This window comes from Bemisia tabaci, chromosome 7 (genome assembly GCF_918797505.1).
Source record: "Bemisia tabaci chromosome 7, PGI_BMITA_v3".
NCBI lineage: Eukaryota > Metazoa > Arthropoda > Insecta > Hemiptera > Aleyrodidae > Bemisia > Bemisia tabaci.
In genome coordinates this window covers 46,664,003-46,679,993 of record NC_092799.1, presented here as the reverse complement: position 1 = coordinate 46,679,993, position 15,991 = coordinate 46,664,003, and the positions used below count along the sequence as shown (strand labels likewise).

The 15,991-nt window shown below is 41.3% G+C and overlaps 1 protein-coding gene across 2 annotated transcripts in view; it reads left to right on the top strand.

Moving 5' to 3' along the window:
• The first annotated feature begins 1,064 nt into the window (after positions 1 to 1,064).
• tsl (membrane-attack complex domain containing protein torso-like) overlaps positions 1,065 to 15,991 on the top strand; it is a 74,499-nt gene continuing 59,572 nt past the window's right edge. Inside the window, exon 1 of one of the 2 annotated variants that reach the window (XM_019049600.2) lies at positions 1,065 to 1,921. The gene's annotated coding sequence lies outside the window, so the exon portion shown is untranslated. Of the gene's footprint in view, positions 1,922 to 6,545; positions 6,704 to 15,991 lie in introns of those variants that run through there. The other variant, XM_019049601.2, reaches the window with a different exon arrangement.

Sequence of the window (15,991 nt, the reverse complement as noted above, 5' to 3'; positions counted from 1 at the left end):
AAAGAAGAAGAAGCCTTATCAGTAGAACTGCCAATATTATCAGGCGTGCCGCAAGGGAGCATCCTTGGTCCATTCCTCTATAACCTATTCACTGCTGACTTGCCGACTCTTCTTGCTGAAGAAACTCATGACCCACTGCTATATGGAACCTTTGCAGATGACACCGGGATTCTAGCTTCCAATTACGACCCTTTCCTAGCCTCAGAAGACTTACAGAAAGCATTAGATAGGATAGCAATCTGGTGCTGCCAATGGAAAATAACATTAAATGCCCTGAAAAGTGTACAAGTCACATTTACTCTCAGACCTGGAGACTGCCCCCCAGTATTCTTGGATAACGAAGGCATTCCACAAGCTGAATCAGTCAAATACCTGGGAGTACACCTGGACCGCAGACTCAACTGGAGAGAACACATTGAAAAGAAGAGAGAGCACTTAAACCACGTACTCCGGAAATTCAACTGGCCACTTCACAAGCGCTCCAAACTCTCCACAGCAAACAAATTGCAAATTTACAAATCTATCATTAAACCAGTCTGGACGTATGGCTGTCAACTATGGGGAACCGCCTCTCGAACAAACGTTAAAAAAATTCAGACACTGCAGAACAAAATCCTCCGACGAATCTCAGGGATGCCCTGGTATGTTCGTAATGACTCAATACATCGTGATGCTAATATGCCTTATGTAGCTGAAGTTATTAAAGTCATGCATCGAAAATATGTAAACAAACTTCATGTGCACCCAAATCACCTCGCTGTCGGACTTCTCGATAATAGTCAAATGCCTAGACGATTGGCACGCACCCACGTTCTCGACATCGGTATGGACAGTAGTAGTACTGACGTGGAATAAGTGAACAAACATTCAAATTACTCGGTAAAACTTTATTGTCAGTGACCAGTGAATTGAACTTCAATACTTTCTAAACTGTGTTTTTGTTTTGGGTAACCTCAATGGAGGAGCTCCCACCAAACGCGACCTCTAGCGAACAAAATTGGTAAAAACTTTCGGGTAGATTCCAATTCCTAACCAACAAAAAAAAAAAAAAAAAAAAAAATGATCATTCACTTTTGTTTTGTGTACTTGTGTAGTTAACATAAATAACATCAATAGTAGAACGGCGAATTGATTTCTCGCGCATTACAGTGTTTCCGTGGTTGTTTTGCTTTATTATTCTTCCTCACGTAGTCCCGCGAGCGAACATGTTGCTTAGTTTTTCGTAGCGTCGATCGTAATACCTGTGATTGCATATGGTTGATATTATGTCACCGTGTATTTGTTACCTGCTGGAGTCTTAGTGGTAGTGCGGGAGCTCAGAGCTCACCATCTGCTTAGCTGCTTCTCCACAATCTGAGAATGGAACTGATTTAATCAAGAATCAATGTGTGCTCAATCAGAATTTTTTATCAGTCAGCACCTCGCATTTATCACGGCAAACAACTGATACCTCGCCACTTTTCCACCTTTGAAATTATCGCGATGTTTTTTACTGAATGCAGCTGTGGTTCTCTCTCCATAGTGCTTCGACTTTTCGACATTAATTTTGTTAACTCACTTTTCTAAACGATAGTTGTCATGCAGCTGTCATGGAGATCTAAGTACTGCAAATCTTACTTCCCCAATGCCATAATCCTTTTAATATCACATGACCCAAGTGCCTTTGATTGTTGCCATTTGTGATAAATAGCTAGTGAAATAATTATACTACTTGCTCTCAACTTCCAATTTTTCGTCTCAGTCTTATTTTGTGCCTTGAATGTAATATTGTGCGATCGGGAGTGCAACAAGTGGTCACCGTATCAAGAACATATCTGGATTATTTATTACCCATTCCTAGTGCGACAAGTGGTTAAAGTTGAAACATATTTGGATTATCTACGGGGATACTGGATGTATGCTCCTTCTCATCAGAATTTAGGTATGTTCCTAATTACTAAATTTTTCTGTCTTTTAACAAATGTAATTTTTAATCTTTCAGTGAAGTCAAGAAAAGAATTTTGCATTTTCAGGCACTTTTTGACACATTTCCACAAGGCTCAGCACTCAGCACAGTCTATTAAACTAGTAATAGATTGTATGAACAGCTCCTGCATACGGCAGGGAGCATGGTCATCCCCCCACCTTGTTGGGTTCTGTTGTTTTCAAGACCAATCCACACAGGTCAGTCATTCCCGAGGACGAGTTTTGGTACTCTACTGCGCAGTGACGTAGTATTGAGTGCCTGCAATGTATTTCTTATGGGAGCACCCATTGTGACGTATCATTGAGTGCTGCGAGTAAGGGCCGGGCGGGGGAGTGGATTTCAAAAAAGCTGCGCAATGACTGACCTGTGTGGATTGGTCTTGGTTGTTTTATTTTGAAGCTGACGGATGACACTCATGACAGTAACAGCCCTGACATACCTTTTGTATTTCCTACCTAAAGAGGGACCAGCATCCCTGGAAGTGAGAGGGAAAGTCAGCCAATCATTAGATTTCAAGTCAAGACCCATGTGGCCCCTCAAGAAAGATGCAAACTTCTGTTTCCAATCCTATTTTAATGGTTTCTGTCCCTTTTTTCCATGTAGCTATGTAATGTAGCTTAGGAGTTGGCATAGTTGCTGCCAAGCTGTTTCTTTCTTCCTGTTAGTTATTTTTTCCATCTCCTCTTTTTCTTTAGAGACACGAGCCACAAAGGCTCGAGTTTTTGCTCTTGTTCTTGTTTCTTTTCGTGTGCCTTGAGAGCCCTCCGAGCCCTTACAGCTGATGGCGTTCAAAAATTTTTTAGTAAAAAAAAAGCATGTAAATTCAGTGAGCTGGAAACTGATAACTCTAGCGTAACCCAGGCAGGGCCGGAATAAGGGGGGCAAAAATCTAGGGGGCGGCAAATTTTGCAATTTTTTTAAATGTATAGGCATAAAAAAATTCGGATTTAGAAAAAAAATTATAAACGAGAAAAGGCTACAAAATCTCTCATTTCCTGAGAGTATAGTATTTTCTAATTTTGTCGTCTTTCATTGATACAAGAGACAGCACCTTTAATTAGTCGAGTTAAGAGAGAAACCAAACACAAAATTTAGTATGAGAAAGAAAAACCTGGAACTAGCCTGGAACGACGCAACTTAGGGAGAAATGATGACGAGGACTTGAGATGAAAAAGAGAAGCCCTCGGCGTGGCAGTCGGCATGTAACACATACTAGCGCCTACAAGACTACACGAATACTTCACGCATTGCATCAAACACAGTGCGGTTATTGTGGTCAGCGTGAAACGGTTAGCGCCTACAAGACTGCACGAATACTTCACGCATTGCGCCAAACACAGTGCGGTCAGCGTGAAACGCATAGCGCCTACAAGACTGCGTGAATACTTCACGCATTGCGCCAAACACGGTGCGGTCGGCGCGGCGGCGGAAGTTAAAATCATTAAACCTTTTGTGTTTGTTTTTTCATAATTTGTTCGTTCATTTCTTATGAATGGAAGGCCTTGTCCATTAGAGATAGGTTTACGAAACTTGACTTTCGCGCAAAGTTCCGTGACCTTTTGCTAGTAGTGTTGACAGGGCTTTCACAAAAAATGTGTTTAACACTAGTAAACGCGTCTTATGCACCCCTCCCCCGCTGGCACGTTCACTTGATGGTTTTTATTGATGTTTCGAAACGAATGAGAAGGGGCGGCAAAATACAGGCGGCCCATGGGCGGCAAGTAGGAAAATTCAGCCCTGAACCCAGGTATTTCGTTCTCTGCAAAATCCCTTGAAAATGAGTGAGAATTTGAAAAGCCATTCTCAGGAGCCTTGATAAGGGTACTTGACCCATGACCCATAACGAACGTTGGCACTTGCACAGCCGAAAATCGACTATCCATCCGGCCTGACCGTTCGAAATCACGTTTATCTACTTACCTAAATGGGAAATGCTGTTATAGTACGTCTAGTTTTTAATGAATTTTGGTCAGTTTTTTGAGGTTCAATGTTTGCACTAGAATTTTGTGCTCTGAACTTAAGATTTTTGAAGTTTCAGCGAGATGAAATCGGTCGGTTTTCGAGAAATTTCTCATGAGATTCTCTTCAATGCTTCGCTTATAGGTGTTCTTGCGCGCTGAAAATTGATTTGAAAATTTCACAGTAAATGCAAGTTTTCCACTGATTTTGATCCGCTTTTTTATTTATTTGTCCAATAAATCAGTGGTGATCGGTTCATAATTTTATTTTTCGTCCATTACACGTCGGTCGAATACATGCATACCCTCTCGTTACATGCAGACTACCTTCTATGATCTCTTTTTTTTAACTGAATAATTCGCCCTCAGCTGCGTCTGCAGCAATTGTTGTTACGAATATGTTGTGCGTGCTGATCTCAGCTCATTACATGCTTGACTCTCTGAAGGCGTTTTATGTGCGAAAGTAGAGCACCCTGATGGAGAACAACAGAAGTGAGATTAAATGAATCGCTCAACCCCTACTTCGTCCGTTCTCCAACAGATTGCGCTAGGTACTTGTGCACATAAAACGCCTTCAGAGAGTCGAGTATGTAATGAACTGAAATCAGCACGCACAACACATTCGTAACAGCAATTGCTGCAGACGCAACTGAAGGCGAATTGTTCAGTTAAAAAAAGAGTAAATGACAGAGAGTCTGCATACAACGGAAGGGTATGTATTCGATTGACATGAATCGAACGAAAGGTAAAACGTGAATCTATCCGCGTGAACCGATCGACACCGATTCAACGGACAAATAAATAAAAAAAACCGGATCAAAATCAGTGGAAAACTTCCACTTACTATGAACATTTCAAATTCTGATATTTCGAAAATAGGATCAGCCAAGAATCCCTACTTCGTTCGTTCTCAGGCAGATTACGGTTATTGCGCACATTAAACGCCTTCAGAGCTTCAAATATGTAATGAGCTGAGATCAACACGCACAAAATATTCGAAACAACAATTGCTGCAAACGCAGCTGAAGGCGAATTGCTTTCGCACATAAAACGCCTTCGGGGAGACAAGCATGTAATCAGCTGCTCTAATCAGTTCGCACTATATTCGTAATAACAATTGCTGCTGACGCAGCTGAAGGCGAATTGTTCAGTTAAAAAAAAGAGCATGATAGGTAGGCTGCATGTAACAAGAGGGTATGTATGTATTCAATCGACGTGAATCGGACGAAAACTAGATGGTTGGCGTTATTTGGCGGTACCGTATTCTGACTAGAAAATTTTCTAAGTATCGCTAAGGTGACTTGACGTGATGAATTTTTGACCGCTAACCGGAAAATTTCCGATTGCTCGAATTCTTTTACTGGATGCCTTTTTAACCGCTAACCGGGAAACTTCCTACCTCTGAGGTGCCTCCACCGGATGAGCAAGCAAACGCCATCTAAGGTGATCTAGGTATTGACAATATCTGGTCGCAGCCTTTAAGATAGGAGTCTCAAATCTTTGGAGGGGGCAAAAGGTAACCTCGCGGTTAAGGCTGAGGCGTGCAAATTTTGAGACTATGACAAGACAGATCGGTTTTTTAACGATTTATCTGTTTTAAGCGCATTTGTCGGTTGGTTCACTTTGGTCTTCCTCTACCTACATTTCAATTTTTTCTTTCAAAAGAGTAAGAGTGAGTTTTGTCATTTTCTAGCAAAATTTTCAAAGTTCTCTCACTGTTCCTCAGCCTCAACCACGAGGTTACCTTTTGCATTCTCCAGAAATTTGAGACTCAAATCCCTAAGATCGCAGCCAGATAATAGTAATAAATCACCGTCGCGTGCGTCGATGGCGTTTTCCCCTGCGGGTCGATTATTGAAGGTTTAAAGCAGCCCGATAAGACATCGAATTGCGATATATTGCATGGTTAAGATAGGGCTGTCTTGTCGTATCGGGCTGACATCGTCTCAATAATCGGGCCGCTGTATGGGACGTCCCCGTCGCCTTTTTCCAGGTGGCACCCAATCCAAAACTTGTTTGGGCAACCTCGAATCACCTTCGACATTTTTTGCACTTTTTATCTTTAAGTTTTTTTTTTTTTTTTTTTTTTTTAATCAAAAAATTTTGTGCTGAGATCCTCTAGTCTTGACGGTATTTTCACCCTTTATTGGGGGATTTTACTAGATTACTAATTACCATAGCCCTGATGGATTAGGAAAGATTTTTGCGGTTGCGGTTGCAATTGCGGTATCAGTCGCGAAGTTAGTCCTAAAGTTGGTGACGGTATTTTTACCCTTTATTGGGGGATTTTACTAGATTACCAATTACCATAGCCCTGATGGATTAGGAAAGATTGTTGCGGTTGCAATTGCGGTTTCAGTCGCGAAGTTAGTCCTAAAGTTGGTCCATCATTTTCCCCCTTAGTCCGCAAGAACTACCCGTTTCAGCCAATAAAGTCGATCGATACTCCCTTTGCGTTCTATCAATCGCGGATTCTTCTCTCTCAAACTGAAAAATTGTGGTTTGAGTCGCGGCGGCGCGCGGCGACGTTTGGCGGAGCCATCGGAAGACGGTGCCGCTGCCGCCCCCACTCTCGCTTTTTACTGACCCAGATGATGGATTTAGAAAAATCGTGATCGGCGCTGACCAGTCTCGCTGCAACCGCCGACGCCACACGTCTGGCGGCGCCTCGCAAACCGCGAACCCGACGCTCGAACCGCGACCCGCGATCGTGCACAGTGTAACAACAAACCACCAACCCGATCTGGATAGCACCCGCCAGGCCTTGCCCCCTGCCCCAGTAAGTCCTCGTCGTTGTTTTCATAACGCTCAGCGGGCTTATAATTGGAAACTATAGACAAAGCTATAGACAAAGAAGACACAGGGCGTATCGAGCGACTTTATTGGTTGAAACGGGTGGTTCTAATAGACTAAGGGAGGAAATGATGGACTAACTGGATTGCATTTTGCAAAAAGGAACCACTAGCATTGCAATGATGCTAAGATTGTGCAACTTCATCTTTTGCAATAAAATTGCGGAAATCGTGAAAAACTATGAAATATAGATGGTGATTTTTGTCTTAAATTTACAGTTTTTAGCGATAAAAATAGAAACTATTAATGGATAATCGGGTTTTTCCTCCAAGACAAAAGAAGTTGCACAATCTTAGCAACATTGCAATGCTAGTGGTTCCTTTTTGCAAAATTCAATCCAACTATAGGGTCTCTGTCTGGTTGCCGTTAGTTAGCCTATTGACTACCTTCTTTGTCCATTGCAACCACCCACTTCCACCAATAGGATCCCTCCATATCCCCTTTGTCTTCCTCAGGGGTGGATAGTATTCGCTCGCGCGAAAATTGTGGAAAGCCCCCGGATTTTTATTTTTTTCTAAGCGACGTCCAACACAACAATGGTAAAACAAGCGTTGATTAATTTTCGCTAAAATTGTGCAACTATTTTATTCCTGAAGGGAATCCTACGAGCTGGTTATTGAAATTGACAGACGTAACGACAGGCCGCAATCCTATTGGTGGAAGAGCGTAGCTCAACCGTTGCCGATAATATGTGAAGATGCATGTTGTTTCCCATCAAATACACAGGAAAAAAACACATTGGATTTAGATTCCAGACTCTTAAAAACATCGACAAGAAAAAATACTCTTGATTCAATCGGATTTTTGCTCAAATCAAGAACCAAGCCACTTAATTTGCTCGGATTTCCTTTTGATTTAAGCTTAAATCTGATTGAATCATGAGTATTTTTTCTTGTCAATGTTTTCAAGAGTCTGGACTCTAGATCCAATGTGTTTTTTCCAGTGTAACGTTGAGTCGATGAAAGTTTAAGTTATTACTGTTAATTAATAATTGAGGGTCTCTATCCGTCCCTGTGCTGGAGCTTCAGTATCCGGACGAGAATTTTCAACCTGATGGTGAAACTGATCCATCGATTCGACGCTGATTACAGTGAATTCAATATTTTTTAACACACGAAGAGAGTTGAGCTCAAAGTTATAGAAAGGGGAAGAAATTCGATAGTTGGATACTTTCATCGGATGAAATGTTGCAGGCAGGTTGAATTCTGAGACGAAGTCGCTCTTGGTGTGACGTGAACCACCTTGCATTTACAATACCTTCTTTAGAACCCATGAATTTTTGACATTTATCTCATTATTATTTTGTAACCGTACACGGGACAGGACGGCACCCAAAAGCGCAACCCCCAAAACTGAGAAATGCATATAAACCAAAAGCGCAAAGGGAGTGTCGAGGCTCATGTTAATCATCGTCATGATAAACATGTATTTTGGCTGCATGTGATGATATAGATTTCCTGTCGCACCTCATTTTTTCGAAAGACGAATGGTCGTCGTTTTCGTTCAAAATTCCGTGCGATGTACGAAGAAATCTCGTAAAAAGAGAAAAAAATCCAAACAAAGGACGACTCGTCAAAGTTGGTTAGAAACTCTATAAATCGTGCTCAGACACCTACATTTTTTGTAATCGCGAGAATCGGCAACGTCATCATAAATCTAAACCGTCACTCAATGCATTTTTTGGAAAAGTGAAAATGTCGCGATAGAAACCAGTAAAACTTTACTTCATTGACACAATGGCAACGCTGGAATTGAATCAGTGAGTTCGAAAACACACCAACTCGATAACTCGAAAATGCGCAACTTTCATCAAAGACTGTCAATTTTTATGAAGGTCATTGAAGTTAGCGCATCTTTTCCAACTTGGATCTTGAAAATGTCCGTCTTTCGGCACTAAACATATGTTTCTTCGACTAATTTCTTCACATTCTGTACAGTTTTGCGTGTGTCTTGATTACTTTCATTTTTCCGAGTTGGTGTGTTTTCGTTCTCACTGATTCAATTAAGCTCAGGGGTAAGAAAAACAAGGATTGCGCCCTCAGTTGGTGTTTCATACGGTGAACACCTAATTAATTTCATTACAACGCCATATCGACGGTGAAACTACCAAACCACGTATCTCGTTTGCGGTGCTTAAAAATCTACGCTCACATTTTATTTTTTTTAAGGAGACCAAATCAATATCATTCCTTGAAATTTTCACGGAATTTTCTCCGCACGAAGAGGAAAAATCACAGAAATTTTCAAGACTAGATGTTAAGTAGTTTTTCATTTAAAAAATAAAGTATGACAGGAAGTATGCGACGTCGCAAACCGAGATACGTGGTTTGGTAGTTTCACCGTCGATATGCAACTATTCGGGCTCTATGGATGTCCATGTTGCATACGCTCGGAAGAGAAGGCGTTTTGATTCTCTATACATTTACCGCTTTATCCGCGGCGCCGCACCGGCAGCATCGGCGGGCAGCACAATACTGCGAAGATTCAAAAGGAAAGCTTCTTCAATTCTTCATTAATGCTACATGAGCGGAAACAGTAAGGCATTTAAGCATGAATAACTACTCCACAAATCATGCTAAGCACGCCGCGCTCCCAAAATTACATACGAAAGATCCACACATTCTAGCGTACACAAGCTTGTGTACAACTATTTATGCGTATGAAATGTGTTTGAATAGCATTTATAAGCGAAGAATTTATTTAAGTTGCTCATAATCTTGGATCGTCACAATACAGCCCATCGTAAGGCTTCGAGTGCCTTGTGAGCCAAAACGCCTTCATTTCCGTGCGCATGCAACACGGACATTCGTTGAGCCTGAATAGTTGCATCCAGGCGTCATAATGAAATTCGATAAGTGTTCGTCGCATACAACACCAACTGTGGGGCGTTATCTTTGTTAATTTGTTTCTCTTACACTTTATTTTAATTCCAGCGTTGTGCCGATGAAGTCAGGGCCGGATTTAGGGGGTGGCCACATTGGCCACGGCCCATGGTGGCAAATTTAGGAAGCGGCAAATTTTGCAATTTTTTTAAATGTAGATATAACAAAAATCGGATTCAGAAAAAAATTACAAACAAGAAAAGGCGACAAAATATCTCATTTCTTGAGAGTATAGTAATTTCTAATTTTGTCGTCTTTCGGTGATACAAAACACTGCGCACCCCTAATTAGTTGAGTTACGAGAGAAACCAAACACGTAATTTGGCCTGGAGCGGCGCGGCGCAGAGAGCAATGATGACGAGGACTTGAGATGAAAAGGAGAAACCCTTGGCGCGGTGGTCGGCATGTGAGCGCCTACAAGAGTGCATGAATACTTCACGCATTGCGTCAAATACAGTGCGGTCCACAGCGGTTGGCGTGAAACGCAGAGCGCCTACAAGACTGCATGAATACTTAACGCATTGCGTCAAACACAGTGCGGTCAGCGTAAAACTGCGGCCCTGGATGAAGTAACATTTCACTGCGTTTTATCGCGACATCGTCAATACGTCGAAAATGTATCTACTGTTTAAGGTATATTGTCCTCCTGAATTGTAGGCTAGGCTGAGGCCCCTATTCTCACTGACCTAAGAATAAAAACACCGAATGCGGTAGAGTCGTCTCACGGACACCTCAGGTCACGTTTTTCGAGAACGCATCCCGGTATATTTTTTTTTGCGGAAGAGTAAAAAAATGCCCAGTCAGAAATATACATCAATCTACGGTTGGTTGAAAACCCGGCGAGGCAAGACCAACAGCTTTTATAAAAAATGTCGTGCATTACTGATTGCTTCAGAGTCATCGAATTGGAACACCAGTAGGCCGGGCTCATAAAAACGAATCAATCTCGAAGTATTTAAAAGTAGAGGTGTATAATTTAAGTACGTAATAAGTGAAGTATTTAAGTCACAGAATTGCAGCATCAGCAGACCGGACTCATAAAAAAAAAACAAATCAATTATGAAGTTACGCTTATAACTCTGTTTAAACAAAACATTGGAGATTTTTAAAGTGGTTCCATCGATTTTCTCGTGAAATTTTCTTCCAGATTCTCCCCTTAAAATTCAAAATGTGACGAATACTAAACATCAAAATTTGCAGTTTTAGTGGAAAATTTCATGTCCGACCTCTCTGATTGACTCAATCCACTGTGCGACGTCTTGATTCAACTGTGACAAATAAAATAACATAAACATAACGTCAACATAACATAAACATAAATCCTTAATGGAAACATGAGGAAAGCGCTGAAGTGGGGCTCACAATCTGTTTTGACGATACAATATACTGAAACATGCTCATCCATGAAGCATGTTTTAGAGGAGGCTTAAAACGTGGTATTATCGAACGATAAACTCCCACGATATTATTCTTTCCGCGAAAGGCCAAAAAACAGGTCAGATAACCTCAAAGTGTGTTCCGCGGTCGCGTGCTTTTGAAGCTATATTTCCGGAATCTAGTATATTCTATTTTAGTATCTCTCATGCACCGATTTCTTCACTTTCCGATCAGCTTTATTGCGTTTGATTCATCTCGGTTCGTGCGCACGAGAGATGCTGGTCTGCTAGGTAGAATTTCCGGAAGCTTTCCCCCATTAAGAAACATCCGAGTAAAAATAGTAAGTAAGATGTGCTGATGGTCTATACATAATTTTCAATATAAATACCGATAAAAAACGCCATTTCTCGGGCAAACTCTTCAATTTTGGCTCCGTGCTCTGAAATTTCCTATTTTCCTACTTTCTATGATAGGCAACTTTTTTCCCCATGCACCAAGCGAACTTCTGAGCGGGCAAATTGTCATGAAAACGCGAGAGAGCCACCTTGCCTCCTCTTTAGTCAGAAAAACTGTGCATTCTTTTGTTTGAACTTTGTAAACTCAAACTTTTTCTCCTGGCTCATTTTGAATATCTACTGAACCGATTTTCATTAATTTTGCGGATCTATCGTATGCGGTGCTGTACAAATAAAACAACATTTAAATACATTTAAAGTAATAAATGTAAGAAAGATATGTAATCATTAGCAAGAGAGAGATGTAGAGGAATGAACTTTCAGATGAACTTGCGGGGTTGCCGGCGGTCAGGAAAATTGGAAAAATCAGGAAAATTGGAAAAAGCAGGGAAATTCTGTGAATTTCTAATACTTTTACTACTCACTGAACCATTTATCACTGATCTTTCAAATATTTACCCTCTGGTCATTTTTAAGGTTTGTCATTTTTAAACTAGCTGCTAAAGTCTTTCTTCACAATTTGATCGTCAAACAAGGAATGTCCAAAGTTTAGAGAAAGTCAGCGTATTTTTTTAAATAAATGTGACATTTTGTTGGAAGGTCAGTAGAAGTGGGGGAAGTAGTAAATTTTGGAGTCAGGGGAAAGCAAAAATAGTCTTGGAAAAGTCAGGGAGTTTGAAGATGAATAAATTATGGCACCCCTGGCCTGCTTTCTGTCAATTTTTACTTTCTCGCTCACCTAGGGTAGAGGAAGTATTGTCATCCTCCAAGGGGGGAAACAAGTTGAAATTTCATCATTTCTAGACGTTTTAAGGTCCCTGGAGTCAAAATAACCATATTTTAAATGTGATCAAGGTAACTGGTTTTTAAGAATTAGGTGTCATCTAGGGGCTCCGTAGCGGCCTTGGAGCGTACGCACCCCCGATAAATCATATTCGATCAAATGCTCAAAATCGCGGAATCGATCGAATCTTTGGATCGAGCTTTTAATGCAGACCGAAGACCGAAAATGATAAATGTCGCCGGAGAAACGAGAGCAAATGTCAGCGTTAAACCTACGGTAAGCTCGCCGGACGGGTGCATTTATTCGCTCTGGTAGCCTTAACCTCCTTCTGCCCCCCCCCCCCCTCCCCCCAGCCGAGTATGAGTCAAAAAATCCGCAAACCATGGCCGGAGCCACCAGAAGTTGGACTTGGATGCCGGCAGGCGACTGAAAGTATGCACCTCAACCTGCAAGTGTGCCGTAACCGGTGAATATTTCATCCGGAGCATTAAGTGTTGCGCTTATCCGAATGATCCCATCGGAATGCGGCTAGCTCTAGGTCCGTGTCCTTTACGCGAACGGAAATTAATCAGCGGTTCCTGGCATTCGAGATTGGATCGATGGATAGTACTTACAATCTGGAAGCGACTCTTTGTGAAGAAAAAATACCGCCTGCATGCGTGTAGTTGTGCAAAAAAAACTAGTCTTCTGTGAATTTCAGGGTTGGCGGCGGTCTGGAAAACCAGAGAAACCAGCGGATTATTGAAATTGACGGACAAAGCCATAAACAAAAGAGATATAGGGAGTATGGAGCGATCCCATCGGTTAAAATGGGTGGTTTCTAGACTAAGGGGGTAAATGGTGGACTAACCAAAGGGTCTCTCGTGGGTTGCCGTTAGTTAGTCTACTCCTTTCCTCCTTTGTCCATTGCAACCACCCGCTTCCTCCAATAGGATCTCTCCAATTTCCTTTTGTCTTCTTTGTCTATAGCTTTGTCTATCAATTTCAATAATCGGCCCGCTGGGAAAGTAAGGGAATTTGCGACGCATATCTAATCATTAACACATGCAACGGATCTTCCAAATGTTTAGAGAACAGAATGACGAGTTTATTCTTCTCATTTTGCCTCACTAAACTGCGAAAAACTCACGAGTTTTCCAAAAAAAAAAAAAAAAAAAAATCTTACCAGCAAAAATCTGGCACGTTTTCGCATATCAGTCAAAAGAATACAGGTCTGAGCAGAAAAGCTTTAGGTATGTTTCTTTTAAATTTTCGGAGGCACCAGGATCGAATTTCCTAAAAATAGAAGCAAATTCACAATAAATTGTCTCGAAAAAGTCGTATTTCATCAGCAGAAAAAAGGTGGGGAAAGGGCGTTTATCTTGACCAGAGTCGGTGGTTTTGCTGATGGTGGCAACTCGGCAGCGACCTCAAGCAGTGGTACAGACACCTCACACGTCACTATAAAGTCGAAGAAATCTGAAGCGCCTTCAAAGACAGTGCGTATGCAATACGCACATCCCTCGAACACGAATAGTTGCATCTGGGATCTAAATTGATCGTGCTTGTCTTTGAGCATAGCAAAACAACATCTCGGCGAAAATTGAGTCTTATCATAAAATTCCCTGTCAATTTTTGACCATATTTAGAGGTGCAAATATTTCCCCTCATGTTTTCGATTTACTCCAAACGTATGTTGTGAAAACAGGCAAAACTGGGAATTCTGATACTTTTGGCATGAGTTCGGCCGAACTGAAACACGACGAGCAAAGGTTCCGTGGATCCGAATAAATAACGTTAGATCAGTCAAAAAATGGAGAGCACTTCTGATAAGGAAATCAGGACTGATAAGAGTTCCGGGAAAAAGAAGGGGGTCCGGTCGGTGTCCACGTTCCACGCAATTAAAAATAGACTTCCGCATCTCCCATTTCGTTCCCTTCGCAAAAAGATGCCCTTCGAAATTTATCAGCCGAAATACAGCATCCTCTGTTCGAGGCTTATTACAAAAGCCCTCAGAAAAAATACTTGATGAAGACAAATCCTATCCAATGCATCTGTGCATGGTGCACATCGAGCACTTAGGTTCGTCAGTATGCCCTAAAGTTCCTTTATACTGAGAGTAAAGACAATGCGAATCCATTTCTGATTGGTTCCCGTATTTTAGGCCCTCACAGTGTCACAAACGGGAATGAACATTTTCATCAATTGCAAAGATTATAAACTGGAATGAACTAGGGTATTGGGGGCACGGCAAGGAACAAATGGGATGAGAGAGGGAATGGAAATGAGAATTCGGAAATGGATTGATCAAAGATCACAACAAACATCCGATTTGTGTAATCTTTATTCCCGTTTGTGACATCCATAAGCCACGCTTTGATAAGATTTTAAATTTTACCAGAGGTCGTAGAACTGTTTCTTATTCGTGTCCGGTTTTTAAAACGTATTCAGAGATTAAACACGTGATATACGTAGAACTGCGCCCTTTTCTAATATATGCCCGCTAGCCGAAATTGCGAATTTTCTACGAAGATTTCCGGAAACATTTCGGAAGAGTTTGTTCTCTATCAATTAGGATGTGGCAGGACCCAAAAGTCCACGTGGCTCAGCGTTTTTCCTCGGCAAAGTAGTATAATCAACGGCTTCTCCACTTCGGAAATTAATTTTCACGATCGCTTTCTAAGCGCAAAGCTCTCAGGCCGAAAAAAATGTGGTGCGCGGTCTGAGTTGTCTTTTTTACATAATCAGTCTTAATAGTGCGGCCGCCGCACAGCGGATCGAGTCAATAGGAGAGGTCGGACAAAATTTGGAAACTTTAAAAGTTTGTAACTCCGTTTATACACAATTTTGAGGTTCTGAAAGTGGTACCATTAGTTTACTAGTGAAATTTTCTTCTCTAACACTCCTTGAAACTTAAAATGTGACGAAATACACATCAAAATTTGCAATTCTAGTCTGAAATGTCATGTCCTACCTCTCTAATTGACTCGATCCACTGTGCGTAGCACAATGGAGCGAACTAGTGAGAGAGGTCGGGCATGATTTAAAAACTTTAAAAGGCTACATCTTTGCCAATACGAAATGAAGAGACTTAAAATTGGTTTCATTGGCTCTCTCGTCAAATTCCCCTCAAGGAATTAACACCTCTTAAAATTTATAATGTGTCAAAGTGAATCTCAAAAGCATAGTTTTAGTCAACAATTAATTGTTTGTCTGACCTCTCTAGCGGGCTGAATTTTCAAATTGATAGACAAAGGTGGTCAAATGAATATTGAGCGATCCTGTTGGTGCAAGTCGGTGATTAAAATTGGCAAAGGAGTAATATAAACTAAAACGTCAACCCAAGATGGACCCTATAGTAGGCTCATCATTTTCTTACCTAGTCTTTAAGAACTGGCCGTTTCACACAAGATGTCATATTTTCTCCTACGTCTTCTTTGCCTATAGCTTTGTCTATTGATTCAAATAATTAGAAATAATAATAATATTCAATAATAGAGTATAATGCACTGTGGCTTTCACTCCGAGACGTTTAACTACTAGAATCAACGGCAACCCACCGGAGACCCTATACTTTGTTCAACATTTTCACCCTTAGTCTGTAAGAACCGATCTGTTCAACCAATAGGATATTTCCGTTTTCCCTGCGTCCTTTTTGTCTCTAGATTTGTCTATCAACTTCAATAATCAGCCTGCCAATCCCTCGCTCCACTGTGCGCCGCTCGACGGGAGGCCTC